A 5,584-nucleotide genomic window follows, 5' to 3' on the forward strand; every position below is an offset into this window, starting at 1 on the left:
TAGCCTTTGAGGGTGGGGAAAAAAGGAGAAAAGGAGATCATTATTCCTAATAGTTTTTCAACTATTCTTTTCAAAGTAGTATTTGTAAGAATTCTTTCTTCTTTTTTATTTTCTTTTATTTTTTTTTTGAGACAAGCTGTTGCCCTGATAGAGTGCCATGGCATCATAGCTCACAGCAACCTCCAACTCTTGGGCTCAAAAGATCCTCTTGCCTCAGATTTTCTATTTTTAGTAGAGATGGGGGTTTCAATTTTGCTCAGGATGATCTCCAACTCCTGAGCTCAGGCAATCCACCTGCCTCGGCCTCTCAGAGTGCTGGGATTATAGGCGTGAACCACCACACCCGGCCTGTGAGGATTATTTCTAAAATTTGATTCAGCTTATATATTTGTGAATAGATAATGCAGTCACAAAATATAAAATTTGAATGGTTGAAAAGGTACAACCAGTTCCCATCCTAACATAGCCATGGACACTACTTTCTTGGGAATCCTTCTAGAGACAGTCTTAGCATCTAAAAATAATTCATTTTTTCCCTTTTTTAAGCAAATGAAAGTCTAACAGATGCTAACTTGGCCCAGCACAGTGGCTCTTGCCTATGATCCTAGCACTCTGAGAGGCCAAGGCTGGCAGATGGCTTGATCTCAGGAGTTCAAGACCCACCTGAGCAAGAGCAAGAGCCTGTCTCTACCAAAAATAGAAAATTTAACTGGGTGTGGTGGTGTACGCCTGTAGTCTCAGCTGCTTGGGAGGCTGAGGCAAAAGGATTGCTCAGGCCCAAGAGTTTGAAGTTGTTTTGAGTTATGATATCATGGTTCTCTACCAAGGGTAACTGAGTGAGACTTTGTCTCAGAAAAGAAAAAAAAGAACCAGGAGAGGTGGCTCACGTCTGTAATCCTAGCACTCTGGAAAGCTGAGGCAGGGGATTGCTTGAGCTTAGGAGTTCTAGACCAGCCTGAGCAACAGTGACATACCAGCTCTAAAAATAGCCAGGCATCATGGCACATGACTATAGTCCAAGCTACTTGGGAGGTTGAAGCAAGAGAATTGCTTGAGCCCAAGAGCTTGATGTTGCTGTGAGCCATGATGCCACAGCATTCTACCCAAGGGGATAGAGTGAGACTCTGTCTGAAAAAAAAGAAGAAAAAAGAAAAATTAGCCAGGTGTGGTGCGAGGCATCTGTAGTCCCAGCTACTTGGGAGGCTGAGGCAGGAGGATCGCTTGAGCCCAGAAGATTGAGGTTGCTGTGAGCAAAGCTAATGCCAGGGCACTCGAGCATGGGACAACAGAGTGAGACTATGTCTCAAAAAGAAAATGGTGCAACAAATAATCTTAATATCTATCATTTTTCACATATGTATACACACACACACACACACACACACACACACAAAAGCCCACACAGGCTCAGCGCCCATAGTTAGAGCGCCAGCCACATACACTGTGGCTGGCAGGTTCGAACCCAGCCAGGGCCTGCTAAACAATGACAACTACAACAACTACAAAAAAACCAGCCAGGTGATCCTTTTGTAGTTCAGAAGTGTAATGATTGGGTCTTCAGGCGCATGCGTGAGATGTGCCTCCCACAAATCTTGTTATGACAGCACATTACCCATCTGACGTGGAAAAAAAAATAAAAAAAACAGCCAGGGGTTGTGGCGGGCGCCTGCAGTCCCAGCTACTTGGGATGCTGAGGCAAGTGAATAGTTTAAGCCCAAGAGTTTGAGGTTGCTGTGAGCTGTGACGCCACGGCACTCTACCAAAGACGATATAGTGAGACTGTCTCAAAACAAACAAAAAATCCCCCCCCCATATATATATGATAAAGTCCTACAAATACTGTTGCTTAATCAAAGAATAAGAACATTTATAATTTTGCTATTTGTCATTTTACTAACAACTTGTAATTTTTGCTAAACATTTCATGCTACCTATTTGATAGGCCTAATGAGCCTGTCCTGTGAGAATTCATTATTAATAGGTTTGCGAAGAGCATTTAGAGCTAGAAAGTGTGCTTGCATTTTAGGAGCACATATGCTGGGGTATGATTGTTATATTTGTGCTTAAATTTCAAAAAATGACTAGAGTCTGCAGAGTCGGATCATTTGTCATAGTTAGGGTTGCTGGTGTCTTTCCTGATAGGGATGGTTGGCTGCTCGGTTTCTTGTTCTTTCTTGTCATTAAAGAGTTTTGTTCTCAGAAAGGAAACAATCTGTGCTCTTTGATGTGGTTCAGAAAAAAAGAGACCAGCACCACATTTTAAAGCTCTTTGAGAAAGAACATCCAGAGGCTCCTTTTCAAAGTAATTGCTCACAGAGCTATGGCTCAAAAGAGAGACTTTTTTTAGAGAATTTCTTGGAGAATTTCTGACTCTGGAGAAATTCCCTCACTTAAGAAAACACACAAGCAAATAATGCAAAGTGCAAACACGATTATTCTCACTCCCATGAGACTAACTTTCCAACCCAAGTGGATCTTGTCTTTGAGGTTATGTTGGAAGCTGAAGACAGCAAATCAAGCCCTGAATTAGAAACATTTTGCTCTGTTTCCAAGAGCAAAAACGGACCCCCTTTTGAAAGTTTCCACTTTTTCTTTTTTTTTTTTGAGACAGACTCTCACTATTTTGCCCTTGGTAGAGAGCTGTGGCATCACAGCTCACAGCAACCTCAAACTCTTGGGATTAAGCAATTCTCTACTTGCAATCCCAAGTAGCTGGGACCACAGGCACCTGCCGCAATGACTGGCTATTTTTGGTTGTAGTTATCATAGTTGTTTGGCAGGCCCGGGCTGGGTTCAAACCTGCCACCCTTGGTGTATGTGGTACTGTAACCACTATGCTATGGGCACCGAGCCGGAAGTTTCCACATTTTTATGCCATTGAGGATTCAACTATATAGCATCCGTCTCTTCTGTTTCCTTGTTTCATTCTTCCTTCTGCTCCTCCTTCTCCTCTGAGAGATAGACACAAAGTCAGAGGCATCGTGGAGGTCAGAGGAAAATAGGGAACAGAACTTCTTCCGGTTATGACATGTTTTAAAAATAGCTGTCAGCACGTGTTAAAAGAAATGGACTGTAATAAAATATATCATTTTTATGTTGAATGGGTTTATGATATTCCTATATTTCTTGAAGAAATTCAAGCATCAGCTTTGAATAGTTCATCAGCTGAGGTTCTTTGGTAGAAAGCAATAGAAATTGACTCATGAGTGTAAGCCGGAAAACGTTATTTCAGTGATATTGAGCCTCTGACAGAATTAAAAGCAGGAACCAGGACAGGGCTGGGAGCGATAGTGGCAGAGGCCTGTGGGAAGCTCCTATCTGGGATCTTGCCTTCCGATAATTTTTTTTTTTTTTTCAAATTCCTGGAGAAAATAATCTGATTGTTTTGGCTTCATAACCTGCCCACTTCCTCTAGTCAGGGGCTGAGGCTAAGGCCAGGAAGGGTATGGGAAATTGGGAACAATGCCAGCCAAACGGCAGTAGCTTCCCCCTAAATCACCCAAATCATCCAGGAATTTATAGCAATGCAGATTGGATCTGAAGTAAACAGAAGTACTATATTGAGATGCTGATCACAGCTATGACGTCATGAAAATGGGTAGAAGGCTGATTAGGATCAGGACTATACAAAAATGCTTTCAAAAGTCCCTTGTGTGACTGAGGAATCATGAACATATTCCAGTCTTTGCACAGGGCCTATCATTTATTTTATTTATTTTCAGAGAAAATCTCACTCTCACCCTGGGTAGAGTGCCAAGGTGTCATAGCTCATAGCAACCTCAAACTCTTGGGCCTAAGCAATCCTCTTGCCTCAGCCCTCCCAGTAGCTGGGACTACAGGCATGTGTCACTACCCCTGGCTCCCTATTATTTTTTAAAAGTTATCATTTAGGGTGGCGCTGTGGCTCAAGGAGTAAGGCGCCGGTCCCATATGCCGGAAGTGGCGGGTTCGAACCCAGCCCCGGCCAAAAACCACAAAAAAAAAATAAAATAAAAGTTATCATTTAAAGGCACAGTGGCTCATGCCTCTAACCCTAGCCCTCGGAGGCCAAGGAGGGAGGATTGCTTGAGCTGAGGAGCCTGAGCAAATGCGAGATCCTCTATCTCTACTAAAACTAGAAAAATTAGCTGGGTGTTGTGGTGGGTGCCTGCAGTCCTAGCTATTTTCTCTTTTTTTTTTTTTTTTTTTTTGTAGAGACCGAGTCTCACTGTTCCGCCCTCGATAGAGTGCCGTGGCGTCACACGGCTCACAGCAACCTCTAACTCTTGGGCTTTAAGCGATTCTCTTGCCTCAGCCTCCCGAGCAGCTGGGACTACAGGCGCCCGCCACAACGCCCAGCTATTTTTTTGTTGCAGTTTGGCCGGGGCTGGGTTTGAACCCGCCACCCTCAGCATATGGGGCCTGTGCCCTACTCACTGAGCCTACTAAACCTACTAGAACCTACTAAATAATAAAGCATTGGAATAAATAAGAAAATGATCTCAATGAAGAGGTCTGATCCTTTTATCCTTAGCAAATCCACAGCATCTTGCCATAAAATGAGGGAATATCTCGCCATCTGTAAAAGCAAAACCATCTCAGTACTCCTGCCTGGTCAAGTGCATGGGATGCAAGGGACTCACGGGGTGAGGGAGATCTGGGAAAAGAACTGTGCTTCAATTTTTATTCTGTCAACCTACTTATCTTCTGTTAAAATATTTATATTGTTTCTGGTACAAAGACTGTCACAAAAGAAAAAAGTTGGCTTTTTTGTTTGTTTGTTTTTTTAGAGACACAGTCTCACTTTGTCGCCCTCAGTAGAGTGCTGTGGCATCACAGCTCACAGCAACCTCCAGCTCTCGGGCTTAGGCGATTCTCTTGCCTCAGCTTCCCGAGTAGCTGGGACTACAGGCGCCACAACGCCCAGCTATTTTTTTGTTGCAGTTTGGCCAGGGCTGAGTTTGAACATGCCACCCTCAGCATATGGGGCCTGCGCCCTACTCACTGAGCCACAGGCGCCACCCAGTCCTAGCTATTTTCAAGGCTGAGACAAAAGGATCACTTGAGCTCAGGAGTTTGAAGTTGCTGTGAGCTAAGACACCACAGCACTCTAGCCTGGGACAACAGAGTGAGAACAAAAAAAGGGCATTTAAAAAGTAATGTGTTGGGCGGCGCCTGTGGCTCAGTCGGTAAGGCGCCGACCCCATATGCCGAGGGTGACGGGTTCAAACCCGGCCCCGGCCAAACTGCAACCAAAAAATAGCCGGGCGTTGTGGCGGGCGCCTGTAGTCCCAGCTACTCGGGAGGCTGAGGCAAGAGAATCGCCTAAGCCCAGGAGTTGGAGGTTGCTGTGAGCTGTGTGAGGCCACGGCACTCTACCGAGGGCCATAGGGTGAGACCCTGTCTCTACAAAAAAAAAAATAAATTAATTAATTAATTAAAAAAAATAAAAAGTAATGTGGTAATATTTGTATACCTGTATTCATGGCAGTACTAATCACAAAGGATAGAAGAAACCCACGTGTCCTTTGTTTCTTTTATGTATGAATGAATAAAGAAAATGTGGTATACACATACTGTGGAATATCACTCAGCCTTAGGAAGT

At 43.9% G+C, this 5,584-nt stretch overlaps 1 non-coding gene across 1 annotated transcript; it reads left to right on the plus strand.

Moving 5' to 3' along the window:
* Positions 1-1,521: 1,521 nt before the first annotated feature.
* Positions 1,522-1,622, plus strand: LOC128572218 (small nucleolar RNA U13). Its single transcript, XR_008376122.1, has one exon. It is a non-coding gene; the product is annotated as a small nucleolar RNA U13 (small nucleolar RNA).
* Positions 1,623-5,584: the final 3,962 nt, after the last annotated feature.

The sequence above is a fragment of the Nycticebus coucang genome, chromosome 19, assembly GCF_027406575.1.
Source record: "Nycticebus coucang isolate mNycCou1 chromosome 19, mNycCou1.pri, whole genome shotgun sequence".
In the NCBI taxonomy this organism is placed as follows: domain Eukaryota; kingdom Metazoa; phylum Chordata; class Mammalia; order Primates; family Lorisidae; genus Nycticebus; species Nycticebus coucang.